This window comes from Papaver somniferum, chromosome 7 (assembly GCF_003573695.1).
Source record: "Papaver somniferum cultivar HN1 chromosome 7, ASM357369v1, whole genome shotgun sequence".
Taxonomy (NCBI): domain Eukaryota; kingdom Viridiplantae; phylum Streptophyta; class Magnoliopsida; order Ranunculales; family Papaveraceae; genus Papaver; species Papaver somniferum.
Window position 1 is genome coordinate 198,333,871 of NC_039364.1, and position 17,543 is coordinate 198,351,413.

At 36.6% G+C, this 17,543-nt stretch overlaps 3 long non-coding RNA genes across 6 annotated transcripts; 1 reads left to right on the forward strand and 2 right to left on the reverse strand.

Annotated features, from left to right (window-relative positions):
* The first annotated feature begins 2,988 nt into the window (after positions 1 to 2,988).
* On the forward strand, positions 2,989 to 6,315 carry LOC113299352. 2 transcript variants are annotated; one of them, XR_003334830.1, is made up of 7 exons: positions 2,989 to 3,376; positions 3,639 to 3,761; positions 4,621 to 4,905; positions 5,014 to 5,174; positions 5,254 to 5,365; positions 5,678 to 5,855; positions 5,936 to 6,315. It is a non-coding gene; the product is annotated as an uncharacterized LOC113299352 (long non-coding RNA). The 2 variants fall into 2 exon arrangements; XR_003334829.1 differs by having other exon boundaries at positions 4,734 to 4,905.
* A 3,224-nt stretch (positions 6,316 to 9,539) lies between these two features.
* On the reverse strand, positions 9,540 to 11,857 carry LOC113293266. Of its 3 annotated transcripts, none has more exons than XR_003332171.1 (7): positions 11,833 to 11,857; positions 11,414 to 11,513; positions 11,259 to 11,327; positions 10,844 to 11,133; positions 10,561 to 10,696; positions 9,907 to 9,981; positions 9,540 to 9,801 (listed from the first exon to the last, which is right to left on the reverse strand). It is a non-coding gene; the product is annotated as an uncharacterized LOC113293266 (long non-coding RNA). The 3 variants fall into 3 exon arrangements; XR_003332170.1 differs by having other exon boundaries at positions 10,844 to 10,984; positions 11,076 to 11,327; XR_003332169.1 differs by having other exon boundaries at positions 10,844 to 11,327.
* On the reverse strand, positions 11,855 to 13,944 carry LOC113293267. Its single transcript, XR_003332172.1, has 4 exons — positions 13,252 to 13,944; positions 12,864 to 13,071; positions 12,239 to 12,697; positions 11,855 to 12,102 (listed from the first exon to the last, which is right to left on the reverse strand). It is a non-coding gene; the product is annotated as an uncharacterized LOC113293267 (long non-coding RNA).
* Between the last annotated feature and the right edge of the window lie 3,599 nt (positions 13,945 to 17,543).

Genomic DNA, 17,543 nt, shown 5'->3' on the forward strand with positions numbered 1-17,543 from the left:
GTTGTAGCAGACACTTGATTTGTTGAAATTTACTGATTGACCAGAATCTTCACCAAATGCTTTAATAATGTCAAGAAGGTTATTAACATTATGCATGTCAGCATTTATAAACAACAGGCAGTCGCCCGCAAAGAATAAATGGGAGATAGAGGGAGCACCAGCCGCAATTTTTATACCTTGTATTTTGTTATTCTGCTCCGCATGAATTAATTGTCGAGAGAAAGCTTCCATGATAATGATAAAAAAAATATGGTGATAACGGATCGCCTTTTCTAATTCCTTGAGTTGGCTTGTAAGCGCGACAAGGACTACCATTAAGAAGTATGGATATTTGAGTGGTGCTAATGCATTATTAGATTGTACAACTCTTGGCTAAATCCCATCGGAGACATAACATCCATGAGAAAATACCATATCAAGCTTCAATGCCAAATGTTTTGATGTCTCTTTTTTATTGTTCATAGTGTGAACAATTTCTTGTGCTCGATGTATGTTATCAGATATTTGGCGCCCTGGAACATATGATGCTTGTAGAGAAGATATGACTTTTTTCATGACTTTATTCATTCTTGTAGATAAAATCTTGGAGATGAGTTTATAAGAGGTATTGCAAAGTGCTATGGGACGAAGATCAGTTGGGAACTGCTTGTTGTTTTTTTTTGGTATAAGAGTAACATTTGTGGCGTTTAGATTTTTGAGGATGTACCCAGTTCGAAAGAACTGCTTCACCATATCAATCAAATCTTGACCAACAATCTCCCAATGAGATTTAAAGAAACCGGGTGGGAATCCATCCGGACCTGGTGCTTTCTAGGGTTTCATATCCTTGAGAGCTTTAGGCCGTGTTTGTGAGCTTTGACTATATAAAGATTAGCTAGGGGACTTTTTTCTTTAACTTGGCTAGAATTATCTCAAGATGTGTTAATAAAAATGATGTTTGTCTTTTCGTTATATCCATCACGGGTTTATCATATATTATGTTTGTCTCTCCGAATTCTGAACCTAATATTTTTATAAAACAATTTTATACTATGGAAAAAAGTTGTTAGAGAAAAAACTAAAACATAACAATAAAATTAAAAAATTAAAAAATATTTTATTAATGAAAATAACTACCTCTATAACCGTCTAACCTAGGTAAGTATATTGGTATCCTAGTTATTTTGGGGAATACTATAATCTTACTTTTTTAGCTTCCTAAAATCAAAGAAGATTTAGTTATTCATATCCAAGACTAGAATTAGAATGAGACAAACATAATTTAACTGTATTTTCTTGATAACCCAACCTAGGATAGACATTTCTAAGGGGCCAAACACGACCTTAAGGATTTTTGCATCATCTGGAACTCGCGTCAGTTCGATGTTTTCTCCATCTGTAATTACTTTGGGAATACACTGAAGCATGTTCTCGTTCTTTTCTGGAAAGGTGGTTGTGTGGAGCTCACTTTAGTGGTTGACAAGGAGTTCTTCAAGCTCATTCCTGGTCGTACACCAGTTCCCATTGTTATCATTTAATTCCACAATATTATTTTTTGAGCGTCTTCTATTAGCATTTGCATGATGATACTTAGTGTTTCTATCCATTTCAAGAAAATACTCATCTCTAGCCTTTTGTCCCCAAAACTCGCTTTGGATTTGATGTCAATGCTCTATCTGAGTTTCTACTTCTTGAACTTGAGAATTGGTATTATGGATTAGATTGCTTGTTTGAATGGCCTCCAATTGTTGATGCAGTAAGGAAATGTTGTTGTTGATGTTCCCAAACTTCTCTCGATTCCATTTTGAAACATACTTTCTTGTAGTAGTGAGTTTTTTAGAAAATTTGAAAGCATGAGATCCGTTAACTGGTTGTCCCCAAGCAGCAACAACTTCATTTTTTAGAGTAACATCCTTTTCATAACATTGAAAATACTTCCAATTTCTTATAGTATCATATTAGAAGATGAAGAGTCCAACATGATTGGACAATGATCTGATCCTAACTGCGGAAGATGAATAAGCTTTGAAACTGGATAATGAATGATCCATTCTCCATTAATTAAGGCTCTGTCAATCTTCGATCTCCTGACTCATGTACCCTGAACGTTGCTTGACCAAATAAAAGATCTACTTGTGTATCCAAGATCTTCTAAACCCGCTTCATATATTAAATTTACAAATGGTGAGTCTCTTGAAGAAGTAGCAACGACAGAAGAATTATCTGAGCTTCTCATGAGAGTGTTAGAAGTATGTAGTCCATCTTCTTCTTTGAAAACTAGATTTAAGTCTCCAATGATAACCCACGGTTGCTGGACAGTTTCACTTAAACTTTTAATATAATTCCATTGTATCTCCTTATTATTTATGTATGAAGAGCCATACATACACGTAAGTAAGAACTCCGACTTTGATGGATCATACTGCACTTTACAATTGATAATCCAAGACTCTGCATTCACAATATTAAAGTGGAAAACATCTTTCCAAAGAAGAATTAGTCCTCCAGCACGACCAATAGATGATATAAGTTTATTGTTAGGATACTTAAGTGGTTTAATAAGTTTCCTCATTTTATCATCAGCTAATTTGGTTTCTGATATAAAGATAATATCAGGGTCATAACGATAGATAAAAATTTTAAGATGGTCTCTTGTAGTTTTACTATTGAAGCCTTGAAAATTCCACGCTAAAACTCTCATGATTGGGCCGACCGAGCGAAGAGAGGGAGGACCTTTATATGACCATTTTTTTGTAAATAGTAAGTGATCATTTGACATAAAAAAATTTGATTTTGGTGTCCCAAACCATTTTCAATCAACAATGAAAGGACTAAATGGCCCTTCCATGCATCTATTTCTTACTAAAACTAGCGTAAATATAACACAACACGATGGGTAATCGCGTTAATTTGATGGATAGGAAAAAGGACACGGAGGTTGGAAATGTTTTAATTGTTGAGGGGCATTTTACTAAAGCCCTGGGTAGAGGTCAGAGGATCGAATCCGACCCCCTCGAAAGTTTTTTTTCCCCTTCCCTCTTTCTTTCTTCTTCTTCCCAGAAGAAAAACACGATACTCCTTCCCAATCGACGATCTAAACCCCAATCTCGTCTCCATTAAAATCACCTCTGATTACCTCTTTTTCCGAACAGATAGGATAGATTGATTGGTTTACATAAACCGTGAACAATTTATAGATACGAATCAAAATCCCTAGACTAAATTTTACTCAGAAATCAAAACCCCTGAACAATTGAGATACTTTAATCTATTAGAAAAGCAAATTGAAGCTGCAAATCAAGATGGGTATGTTGCTGTTTGAAACAATTATGGTTTAAAGGAAGGATTCGAGTTGGTGATTGAGATGAATTTTATGGATTTTGACTGATTGACATTGGTAAGAACTACTTCCAAAATGGGTCAATTCCACGCCCTAACTGAAATTTTTGTTTTATAATACAGCAAAACTGGGAAATTTCTCAATTTCAATCTTTTATAATACAGCAAATTCCCTATAATACGATTTCAATCTTTTATAATACGATTTGGGATTTCAATTGTGATTTTGATGCTGCTAACTGGGGTTTTGCTAGACGAATTGGGATGTATCTTTCTTTACTTCGATGAAATTTTGACAGAGTTCTTCTTTTTTTGGACAGATGGTACTCCCTATCGCAGTTGAGGATGTTAAACGAGAGGTCAAGATATTGCAAGCTCTTACAGCTCGTGGTTCAATTTCATAACGCATTCCAGGATGATTCTTGTGTGTATATAGCCATGGAGTAAGTCTACACTTAGAGCTACTTCACAGTTAAAAATGTATTATTGCAGTTTGTCCACTTCTGATCCTGTGTTGGATGATCAAACTTTAAACTGAACTGCCAACAGAAAGCGTAATTGTTATAGTGCACTTCGTATTGGTGAAAATTGGCATGACACAGATAAAATGATGTAGTTATGTAGGGAGCATGCTATATTCGATTTTATTTCGTGTTGAACCTTTATAGTGAAAGGCAATGAGGGTTGTGAAAATCTTCAGAACTACAGAAACTATAAAAGATCATAGCTCTTATGCTGCTTTCTTAATATCCATAATCAAAATTGGAAACTAAAATTAACTTCATTCCCAGCAATATCAAGGCATCTTATCTCATTCGCATCATTCAAATCTTCTTTGGGTACCAAGCAGAGGCTAAAAGTGTATCATTTCACTTAAAGCTAACCAAGTAGGGTTTTAACTGAGACACATCTAGGACAGTGACAAATCTCCTAGTGCAGTGCATATCCAGAGTAGCTTCAAAACTCCAACTAATATATCTTGATTGAGATTCTAGCTCTATCTATGTTCGCTACATATTTCATAGTGCGCGGATCTATATGAATGCACTTTGGTCCACTTATATCATTTTGTTTGGCAGTTTGCTTCCGAACTCCTCCTCTTTGCACTCTTATATAAACTGATTTTTGATTCTTCCATCGAGTCTATGTTTGTTGTGAAGACACCAGGTAGATCCCAAATGCAGATGCATTTACTTAAATATATTTACAGAGCATATTTTTTTCTTGATTCATCACTTAGTTTACTTTGTTTCTGGATCTGCAATGTTTTGCTTAATTAGGTTATTGCACTGTTTGGTGTAGTTTCAGTGAATACTGGTGGTTAGAAAGGATATTCAGTGTTATTGCAGTGATGGAGGAAATGGTTGTCTGTGTTGGTGATTTGCAACTGAGATTAGTTGGTCTTGTTGTTGCAGTAAAAATTACATGGCTAGAAGGGACTGGAGCTGCAGAATGGGGTTACAGACTGGAGATTATTCTGTTGCACATATGAAAATTCAACACGACCAAGGAAGTTCGTTGATTTTGTTTATCACGAAATTGCCCGTGTAATTCTTCATGATGAAAAACATATATCAGTTTGAATGTGTATGTGTCTCTCCAACCCTTTCCTATATGCCTATATCTTTATGATTCCCGGAAGTTGACCAGGGAACTGATTTTGATAGGTTCTTGTTTATGCTTTATCATTTGCAGACTTCCAGTCCAACTCATTTATCAATCCAGTTGATGGACTGTAGTCGTGAAAAGCCCGAAGTTACCGATGTTTCTATGGATCCTCATTTCTCTCTTGTTTGCACAGTGCCTTTCTCTCAGTTCTTCCTGACAGGAAGGAGGTGCATGATATTTTTTCACGGGTACGGGGAACTTATTACTGATTAGCAAAGCTTTTGATGTTGAACTTTTCTGTCGCTTAATTTCATTATGGTGTTGCAGAAACAAACGAAAATACGCACGCGTGGAAGAAATTTCTGGTGCATACAATACCATGGATGGAGTTCGAGTTGTCAATGGTTTGGAGTGCAAGATATCTTGCGTGACATCCAAGGTATGCATCATACATACACCGTCAGGGCGCTCTTTAGATTTCATTCTTAAATTTAGGACAATTTGAGTAATCATTTGTCATTAATTTATTTTGAATGAATATGTTGAAGTATTTGTAGTTGATTTAGGTAATTCAGTGGCAAAAGTAACCTGAACCGATACCAATTATATTACTAACGTTGGTTCCTGGTATCGGTACTAAAAAACATAAAATTGGAAGTGGATAAATGCCCGGCTTGCTGCTTTTCCTGTTTAACTTCCTACCTATGCTGACACCTTAACTATTTGACTTATGAAATGTTCACATGGGCAGGTCTCTTATGTTCTAGACACCGAAGATTTCTTCTTTCGGATTAAAAGAAAAATCAAAAATGTAACAGAGGGTACCACCAACTCAACATGTCACGAGCAATAAAGCCCTTAAACCGTTACGCTCTAAGAATAGAATGATACCAAAAGTTCCTGTCTGGATCCTAATGTATATGCTCAAGGTAAAACTTTTTCAACTCTCTCTGGAAGAAACAACTATGTTTTACTCGGATTTGTAAAGTATAATTTCGTAAATGTGCAGATTTCAAGAGATGGGATGTGGTAATCCAAAGCTGAAAAAAGATATGATGTAGTGCAAGCTGGTGTCAGAGAAACTTTGTTGTTGAGAAGGCGTTCCCTTGCTTTCTTGAATTCCTCTTACCAGCGAAGGAAGGTACAACTTTGAAAGAGGTAGAGAAAGCAAAGTGTAGTATTTTTGTAAGTTCATTTGTTCTAGTGGTGTTTTTAAAGTTTTTTTTTCTTCCTGGTGTAGCTGAATAATACTCGAGTCAGATAGCTGACTTGGCTAACTCATTTTTTACATTGACCAGTTGACTAAAGGTTTGACTAGCTTGAGTGTTAGCTACCATGAAGTCAACAGATTAGAAGATTCCGGTAATCAGCAGTAGTTTTGTTTGAACATCTCTTTGCTTTACAATTTCTCTAATAAGTTCTTCGGTCGGCCCTGCTACCATGGCAACGGTTGTACCAGTTATATCTACGAAAGAAATACTAGACTAAACAATTATCAATAGTACGAAGATGACAAGGAAATATGCCAATTAAATGCGTAAAAGTAATGAAATGGAAGTGAAAACGTTTACTAGTTATCTCAGTTGGAAGGCCCCTTTGATTTTCCATGGATTCAATCTTTGTGTCAGCAACAATACTTTCTCGAGTATCCATATCAACTTCAACAACTTGTTCAGCATAAGTATTCTGGGTCGCAGCATCATTACTAGCCCCTCCATGGTTAGCAAGAATAGGGCTTTCAATGGAAGGGTTTGAACCATTATCAGGTATAACTTGCCGGATGTAACCCGAAGTATCAAACTTAGAAGCTTGCCCGATATAATCTCATGTATCAAACTTAGAAGTTGTTTGTCCTATAAATACTCTCGTCATATACGTTTTCCATTCATTCAATTCATACTCCGATTCTATCAGAACCTTCACAATCAGTCAATCAGGTTAGTAATTCAAAACTCTACTTCTGAAAAAAAAAAATTCTGCTTGTTAGAGCTCAAAATTCCCTAGAAAATTTAATAAACATGAAGGCAAAAGAATCTGATGAGAAATCTACAAAGCAATGGGTTTCTGATGAATTGGTATCGATTTTAAGAAAGGGAAAAAAATACTCTAAACCTAACAGCCCTAGAACTGTTCTGTATGTGATTGGATTAGCAAAGCAATCTTCTTCTCCTGGCGAACTTATGAATAGTATTCTTGAATTCGATTATTCTTGTCCGATTACCGAAACTCGATTGTTTTCAGTAGAATTGTTTCGTAGAGTTACTGGTCAAAAAGTTTTCTCGTCTGTAAATGGTTGTTCGAGTGATTATCATCAAAAACGAAAGAATTATGCTGATTATGATAGGGAGGATAGGAGTAATTATCATCAAAAACGAAAGAATTATGCTGATGATGATAGGGAGGATAGGAGTAATGTTGTTGTTGGCGGTGAGAAGAAAGACTTGCGTAATAGGAGAAGAAGAAGGAGATATCATGAGGAAGATGAAGAGGAAGTGAATGATGAGATTAGCCAAGAATCTAAAAAAGCTTCTAGGTGGAAAAGTGAGATAGAGGCTTCAAGAGAAGAAAGGAGTAATGTTGTTGTTGGCGGTGAAAAGAGAGACTTGGGGGAGTCGGGTAATGGGAGAAGAAGAAGTAGATATCGTAAGGAAGATGAAGAGGAAGAGGAAGATGAAGAGTTTCAAAGGAAGTTGGAGAAGCTTATAGATGAAATTGAAGCTACTGAGTGGACTGGCAGCAGGCTAGATTATCGTTCAGCAAAATATAGGGAATTGAAGGGATTGATAGGAAGCAAAAGAGGAGGCAGAAGAAAAGGCATGCATGAATGAGGTGAAGAAGATTTTGAATAAAGATGGATTCATGGATAGCTATGATCCACGAGAAGACGACAATGACATTTTCGACGAAAAGTTAGAAAAAGCGATCCATGTCTATCACCATTACTACAACCATAGAAAAGGTAATGGAATCATAGACTCGGCAACTCTTGAAAACTTAACGGATGACCGTTGTACATGTCATAATGAAAAATATATGCACGCTCTGGATAAGAAGCTCAGAATGGGTTATTATGCTAATGGTAATGACGTCCCTTCGCCGAAATCAGTACGTGAATTTCTTTTAAGCTCCGAATGGGTTATATGATGTTGTTGTAGTTCAGTTGTTGTATCTTCTCCTTAAAGGCCTTGACAAATAAAGTTTTCATGTTAAACGGTGATGAAATCTTCGCTTTTTATTGGTCTATAAAGGTTTTTTCTAAGGTAGAAGCTATGTTGAGGACACTTCATAACTCTATTGGTTGTAATAATCAAAATTTTGTTACACTTTGTTTACATAAGCTACTTAATTGTTCGTTAGTAACGGTGTTGGCAAAAAAGTAGATAAACAATACTTATGTTAGAATTTAAATTTGAATTATTTAGTTACACCGTGTTTACACCAAAACTTAATTGTACGTTAGTAATCCCGTCAAAAATGGATAGCACTTACATCCAAATCGTTAGAATTTGTTTTTTTTTGAAGTCGTCAAACTCTCATTTAACTAAGGAAATCGTGTTACAAAAGAAAGTGGTGATTACTTAATTAAGGAAATTATATTACACTGTTAATATGGAAATCGTGTTAGAAAGGAAATCGGGTGTTTCTGTTTATATATGCAATTCATAAGATAGAGTGGTAAGTTAACATCTTCTGCTTCTTACGCCTCTTCTTGTTCTCTTTTTCTTCTTCTTATCTTTCTTTTTCTTCGTCAATGTTATTCAATTACAGAGTTTTCGCCTAAACCTAAATCATGGCAGCCTTTGATCAAGATAAACTCAAAGACATTCAGAAAGAAACAACTAGGATCGCTAGGAGTTTGAGGCTTGATCTTTTGCTCTCAAAACCTTTACGATCCATTAGATTTAAACACAACAATATTTTCAACTATACGGCTATACCCGTAATTGCTACAGATTAATGTAGGTATTTTCTTTTACACAACTCATCCAGAAGAATAATATATGTCTGTATTTTTCTTTGTATTTTTGGACTTTCACAATTGATGACCCTGTATTAGCGTTGTAGTACACCTACGATAACTCCATTGTATGCATTGTGTAGTGGGGGTACTGTAGAAAGTCCAAGCTTTTCTACAATACTTGACTAAGAGTTGTAAAGGGTGATGTGATTCATGGTTCGACAATATTTTTCCTAAATTGTGATTTTCTTTCGATTTGTTTTTTGAAAGCCTAACACAACTCTTGCTTGTGTTGTAGGACTATTTTACACAACAATGGATACGTATCGTAGGAATATGTAACACAACACTTGTATTAAGTTGAAGGACTATCTTAGACAACCTAGGATGCGTATTGTAGAAATATGTAATAACTTTTATTACTATTTTGAATAAGATTTTCACGACACTTGTTAGAGTTGTAGAACTATGTGGGACAGCACCTAGATATGTCGTAAAGACATTCTTTCGCAACCTTTGGTTTGTGTAGTTGAAATATGGAACACAACTCTTATTAGAAGTTGTGTGCATATAACTATTTTGAAAAAAAAAAATTATAGCTGAAACCGAATTGCCGAAAGTATTTCACATTCATGATTTCATATCAACCTGCCGGTGTAACACATTTACATTCATTCAAGACCTGCCACTCCAATTGCATTACCTAGCTAACTTCAAATCACCTTGTATGAAAGTGTGTTGCGCAACGAAAGAATGTAAATGATAGATTCTTTGAACATGACTAAAAATATTATATATCTATCATACAATCAGACAAGCACTATCATACAAGCACACTCCTCCCAATATCCTCAAGCTTTGCCATATCTGACTTGCCAATCTTATTCCCAAGGCTTGACATCCAATCAATTCGAGCACTGATATTGCACAGAAAAAGAAAACACACTGAAACAATGAGCATAGCCCACAAAATCCATACTTACTCAGAAGGAACTAATTTAGAGCCAATAGTATAAACATACCTGAAGCATGTAAGATTTACAGGTGCAATTGGGTCCAGCTTTTGGCAGTCCAATGTAAAATACTCCTGGGGTTGTCTGCAAAATTATAGCTTTAACATTTCAAAACCAAGTCGGTAAATCAATTGCAAACACAAAGCACAAGAACCAGTAAATTAAATTTAGACTAAATCCCACAAACCACAAAACCCCCATATTCAATCTATTACTATCCAAAGACATTGATAAGTCTCAATTCTGATGAAATCACACTATAGAACTATAATGCATCCGCAACGGAATTCCATTACTTCCAGCAGCAATTGCTGCTGTGTGGCTGTGCATCGACATTATAACCCAGGAAATCAATAAAAACTAAAGTGAAAGAACTAATACAAGCAGCAGCTTAGCAACCCTCGGAAAAACAAAGAATAACAAAATTGGATTTTTGCAACCTCAAGGTCATGACTGCTTACATCTTAAACCAACACAAAAGGGCCCATATATTCTTATATTTCTGGAATGCAAGGAAACAATCTATCCTTATCCCCGACGTCCACGGAATGTAACAATTTTCAACGAGTATGGAATTGTATGTAGTATGTACTAGAGTAAAGTCTAACACCTAGATTTTTGAAGTCAAATATTAGATAGCTAATTGAAACTGAAGAGTTTTACCATTTTTAAAATGGGCTTGGATTTGTTGCTGCTGTTATTTGAAATTGAAGATTTCTCCTTTACTTGTTTCTTTACAGCTCCAGTAACAACTTCAAATATTGTTGGGAGGTCATTCATCATGGTAAATAAACGCTCCCTGCACCACAAATACAAACGACAAATTCAGCAAGTTCATAAACGTGTTACCAGCATTCAAAAGTGAAAAGAGCAGGGAATAAAACACATTGGGTAAGCATAAAAATTAGGATAATTTACAAAAACTTTCCACATCAGAATGACTTACGGGTGCAAATATATACTGAACTCAACGTTGGCTCTATTTCAAGTTCCAACCATAAGTTAATGCTCTTAGAAACTCATAAAGCATCGGAGCCTCCTATGACATCGGACCCTTCAGGCCCACTCTTCATACCTATATCGAGGCCTGCAATATAGGTGGGTATAAAGTAAAAGCAGGCACACACTTGTTGGTTAACTTATGGAAACTGCATCGTGATCCTCGATTGTGGTCTAACCCGTTGGAGTTTAAGCCAGAGAGGTTTCTTTCACAGCTCGATGGTGGAATGATCATCTCTTCCTCAAATTTTCGGGAAAAAAAAATTGCAAACTGAAACCCTATAGATAGAGAGAGACAAAGACTGCAAAAATTTGGGAGAAACGAAAAGAAAGAATTGCAAGAGTAAGTCTGGAAGTAGTACCTTGGAACGTTGAACAAGGGTTACAAGGCTGCTGCTGCTACTATCAGTTTGTGAACAGGGCCAGAAAACCTTTAGAAGCAAAGACGGAGATACCAATCAAATTCCATTAATAAGAACCCACACCCCATTTTCCAAAACAGAGCAATTACACGTACTGTTACTGGACTCCCTACACATTTGACTCATAATCGTAGTCATCCCCGTTGCATCCAGGTAAAACCATGAAATAGTCTTTCCTTGAATAGATTGCTTAACCTGAAATTTACAAATTGATCCAAGTAATATAAAAACTTTAATCAAATCAGCATGAATATAAATGGACGACTTCTGAAACAGGTGGTGATAGTGTACGATGCAAGCTATTCATGGAACCTACGGGAAACAAGTTAACCAAAATCTAGCACAGTTGTGTTCTCTTTCTGCAAGACATGAATCCAAACCAGAAGGCCAGTGATAATGAACAGCTTCCTATGGATTCCAGTTTTTCTATATGAAGCAGCACAGTTGTCTGCTTTAATGGGATGTAATAATGAACATACTGCAACAACTCAAATGATTATAGCTTGTGAAATACCTTATCAACCCACTTGAGATTAGTAGTGTCCGCGCTCAGAATCAGAGCTGGAAGTAGCCACGTACAAAAATATTGCATGAAGTAACTAGGTTCTGACTTGAGAAAAAAAAAAGATCATGTATCTGACTTGGAGCATCAGTGCTTTAAACTGAGCCTCCCTTTCCTTTCTTACCCTCTCCTCCACTTCAGCCTCTCTCTGCCTCTGCTTTTCCACCAGCTCGTCCAACTTGGCCTTTCTCTCTGATTCTTCTTTCTTTTTCCTTTTGGCCTCTGCAAACCCCAAACAAATACCAATTGTTAAAAATAAAAATAAACACTTCAACAACCATTCATGGGGGAAATATATATCCACGATTGCATACAAAAACTAGCATTAACAAAGTAAAAAATTAAGCAAGAATCGTACCTTGCTGCTTACGAAGAGCTTCATCTTCCTCCAGTTTCTTCTGTCTCTCCTCCTCAGACCTCAGATTGAATATCAGCCTCCTCTGCTTCTCTCTTATATCCTTGTGATCCTGAAGCAGCTGGGATATACGCTCATCCATCTCCCTTTGCAACCTGTCAAACTCAGATTGACGACAAGAGACGATCCTAGCCTGGAGAGTGTTCTGCAACAAGTAAAAATACGACCTGCATGCTGCATCTCAGCCAACACCGTTCAACCAATACCAATTCAGAGTTCAATCACCTGCAATTGCATCAACCAATTCCTTGTTCTCTGCGTTTTCAATCTGTTGCAGCAACCACTTCAAATCCCAGTACTAGCACCCAGCTCATAACCTCATTTTAGCAGCACCAGAACCTGTAACTTCAGCGCAAGAACGAGCTCATTTCTGCAACTTCTTCTCAACTCAAACCCGTTAAACTGATTCAACACAAACATGGCAATGTCAATATCTAGTTCTCTTTTTCTTTGGCTGAGGAGGAGTGCAATAGATGTTACTAACAACAGATCATGTTAAATTTAACTTTGAGAGTCTTTTTTCAACATTTTAGCAAAACAGAAGGATCTCATAGTGCAAAGACATTACCTCCATAAGTGCAGCTACGCTTACTCTGCAGGCAACCCAAGAAAAGAGAATGACTCCCATAAGTTAATCTAGGTACACAAGAACCATCGCTAAAGAAAAATCAGCCACAGACCTGAATCTCTCTCAAAGCCTCAACACGCTTCCTAACATTTGGTGCAAGACTTTCAAGTACATCAGAATGTTGTCCGGCCAAAGTCTGAAGCTTATTCTGCAAACAAAAATCAACAAAAAATCGATTCCCCTTAAAAAAACAACAACAAACCTTTCAAGATGCAAATCCCCAATAAATCAACAAAAATCCTCCCTAAAAATCCCCAATAATTCAACAATAAATCGATTGGAGACTATGATTTTCTGGTGGAATTACAGATTTCGAGAGGAGGATTACAGAGGAGATCTGTGTTGAACTCTGGTATCGAGAGAAGGATTACTGATGGACTTGTACCACAAACCCCACAACCCCTCTATTCACGGCTTGCAATTCCAACACCCGCTACCACCATCCCACCAAGCACGATTCAAACCATCTTCTTCTCAGTGAGAACATCACCACCAGTTCACGAATCAACATCACTCCCGTTTAATCATCATTGAAATAACATCTTCCATACCCTGTATTACCAAATCGAACCCACCATCTTCATAGCTTCTACAACCCTTGACAAACACCAACACATATGAAACCCATGATAATCACCATGCCTCTGCTATGCTCACCATGCCTCTGCTATGCTCAATTTATTCTCGGATTCAATAGAAAACCCTGAATCTGAATCAATTTACTCTCTTTTGTTCATCTCCAACAAATTTTTCAATAGATTCCAAAAATTGAAGCTCTCAACCTGCAAGAACACCTCCTACAGAACCTAGACCTTTAATTATGATTTGAGGTAGCATAACCTTCACCTGATTTGTCAGAGACGAAGAAATTCTGATTTTTGAAACCCTAATTTTTCATCTATCTACTGAAACCTCTCCGTCTCTCTTTATGAATACTCAGTAGAACTCTGCAGATCCATATGGAAGAAGTAAATATCAACAACACGCATTAGATCTGCAGAAGAAAAAAGAAGAGAGGGAGAGTCGGAGGCGCAGGCTGAGGAAGAAAAGAGAGACAGAGAGGAAGAAAAAGAAAAATTGATAGGAATTAGAGTTCTTAGTGTCGAGGAGGGTTGGGTGATACTACCAAAAGAATGGACGGACAAGATTTCATTTTATCCACTCATACGGATTAAGAAAAGATTTTAACGGTTGAGATTGTATTTGGATGCTCATACGGATTGAGAAGCATGTGTTTCTCTTTGTGTTAATACGAACTCATTATTGGGTTCTATTATCAACCTTTGACACGAAACAAAATTCCAAAAAAATTATTAATAAATTTATGGCATTGTTATCGACATTTTGATATAAAAAAATCCAAAAAATGTATAAGAATGAATCGGGAAAATAAAAATGAATTCGATAATTGGTGTGTTGTCGGGAAAATAAAAATGAATTCGATAATTGGTGTGTTTCTTCGTGCTTTTGTACTTTTTCTTTGTGCTTCCGGTTTGAATTTCGACTAGTCACATAAGTCATGAAGTAATTTTGACTAGTCATACATGTCATGAAGTAGCTTTAGTTCATACCGGTAGACTCAGGTTATAAGATTACTAGAGATGGACCACGAAATTCCGGATGGATTCAAACTTCAAATGTGATATAAACTATGAAGACATGAAGATCCGGGAGGGTTCTAACTTGAAACGTAACATGATACATCATCGAAATCGATAAATATGAAGCTCAGTGTCGATTCGAACTTCAAATGTGGTATACCATCATACAAACTATGAACCAAGAAGCTCCGGGAGGGTTTCGACTTCAACCTTAGCAGGATACATCAGAATATTCTCTGAAACCTTAAACAAACCCTTTTCTGACGACTTCGAGAAAGAAAGTGGCTCCGAGATCGAAACCTGGACATGAGCGGACTATTATAAGTCTGAGAGTTCGCAAAAACGATGAATCCAACCATTTACGGGTAAGATTCCGTAGGAATATTCTCAAAAACCTTAAACACGCACAAATTCGTCAACTTCGAGAAAGAAACTGGCTTCGGGATCGAAACTTGTCCAGGAGCCGACTATTATAAGTTTGAGAGTTCATAAAAACGATGAATCCAACCATTTACGAGTAGACATGGGAATATTCTCAGAAACCTTAAACACACACAAATTCGTCAATTTTGACCTTAAACAAACAAGAGTTTCGGACCTTCTCAGGTAATTCCCCCAAACCTTAAACATGCCCCGTTTCGCCAACTTCGAGGCATGAACCTGGCTCCGAGATCGAAATCTGGTCGTAAGTGGACTACTATAAGTCGGAAACTTCGTAAGAACGATGAATTCAACCATATAGTTAACCGAAGTTAGCCACATGAACACTTTTAACTTAAACATATATTTATCTAACACTTAATCAATTATGATGATCAGTCAATCATGAAATATAATCAAATGAATCTAATTATGTTTCAAACTTTGCACTAAGCCATTGTTTGCAAACTTAGCATTCCTTAGATCTTAAATGTTTTAGTTCATGAGTATGAGAATCACACAATACCGATTATAGAACTTAACCACTGTGTTCGGATACTAGGTATGCAAACAAGAGTTTCAGACCTTCTCTGGTAAAAAAAAACCCTATTTTTTCATATTTTATGCAAACCAGGCTCCGAGATCGAAACCTGGCTGCGAGTTGACTACTCTAAGTCAGAAACTTGGTAAGAACGATGAATTCATCCATTTACATGTAAGATTCCTTCGGAATATTCTACGAAACCTTAAACAAACCCTATTCTGCATATTGTATGCAAACCAGGCTCCGAGATCAAAACATGGCCGCAAGTTGACTACTCTAAGTGAGAAACTTGGTAATAACGATGAATCCATCCATTTACGGGTAAGATTCCTTCGGAATATTCTATGAAACCTTAAACAAACCCTATTTCTGCATATTGTATGCAAACCAGGCTCCGAGATCGAAACATGGCCGCGAGTTGACTACTCTAAGTCAAAAACTTGGTAAGAACGATGAATCCATCCATTTACAGGTAAGATTCCTTCGGAATATTATACAAAACCTTAAACAAACCCTATTTCTGCATATTGTATGCAAACCAGGCTCCGAGATCGAAACCTGTACGCGAGTTGACTACTCTAAGTCAGAAACTTGGTAAGAACGATGAATCCATCCATTTACAGGTAAGATTTATTCGGAATATTCTACGAAACTTTAAACAAACCTTATTTCTGCATATTGTATGCAAACTAGGCTCTGAGATCGAAACCTGGCTGCGAGTTGACTACTCTAAGTCAGAAACTTGGTAAGAACGATGAATACTATCCATTTACAGGTAAGATTCCTTCGGAATATTATACAAAACCTTAAACAAATCCTATTTCTGCATATTGTATGCAAACCAGGCCCCGAGATCGAAACCTGGGCGCGATTTGACTACTCTTGGTCAGAAACTTGGTAAGAACGATGAATCCATCCATTTACAGGTAAGATTCATTTGGAGTATTCCCCGAAACCATAAACAAACCCTATTCTGGTATATTATATGCATACCCTGTCCCCGAGATCGTAACCTGGCCGTGAGTGGACTACTATAAGTCGGAAACTTTGTAAGAACGATGCATCCATCCATTTACAGGTAAGATTCATTTGGAGTATTCCCCGAAACCGTAAACAAACCCTATTATGGCATATTGTACGCATACCATGGCTCTGAGATCGTAACATGGCCGTGAGTGGACTATTATAAGTCGGAAACTTCGTAAGAACGATAAATCCATCCATTTACAGGTAAGATTCCTCCGGAATATTTCCCGAAACATTAAACAAACCCTATTCTGGCATATTTTATGCATATCGTGGCTCCGAGATTGAAACTTGGCCAGGAGTGGACTACTATATAAGTATGACAGTTCGCAAAAACGATGAATCCAACCATTCATGGGTAAGATTCCATATGAATATTCTCAGAAACCTTAAACACACACAAATTCGTCAACTTCGAGAAAGAAAATGCTCCGAGATCGAAACCTGGTCAGGAGTGGACTACTATATAAGTATGAAAGTTCGCAGAAATGATGAATCCAACCATTTACTGATAAGATTTTGTGGGAATATTCTCAATAACTTCGAACTTCTGGGTTCACGATTTTGGTCCTGGAAAAGTTTTCGGATATTTCTACCCAATCTCAATAACCCTAAGTTAGTGATTTAACCCAATTTTGTTTTTTTACAGAAGTGAGATTTTTTTTGTAGAACCGGATAAAAAATTTTTTTTTGCTGAAGTGAGAAATTTTTTGCAAAACCTCGTTTCTTCCAACGTTCTATATTTTTACTTCAACAACACTTATAAGTGTTGTTATACATTTTTATTAAAAAAAAAAGAAGCCAAAACTTGTGAACGGTAAGGATCGTTGATGAGCTAGACTTCCATGCAGTAGATTCATGTTTGAATATCCCCTCTAACCTCTTTTTTTTTCCAATATTCTATATTTTTACTTCAACAACACTTATAAGTGTTGTTATACGTTTTTATTAAAAAAAAAGAAAAAAAACCAAAACTTGTGAACTGTAAGGATGGTTGATGAGCTAGACTTCCATGCAGTAGGTTAATGT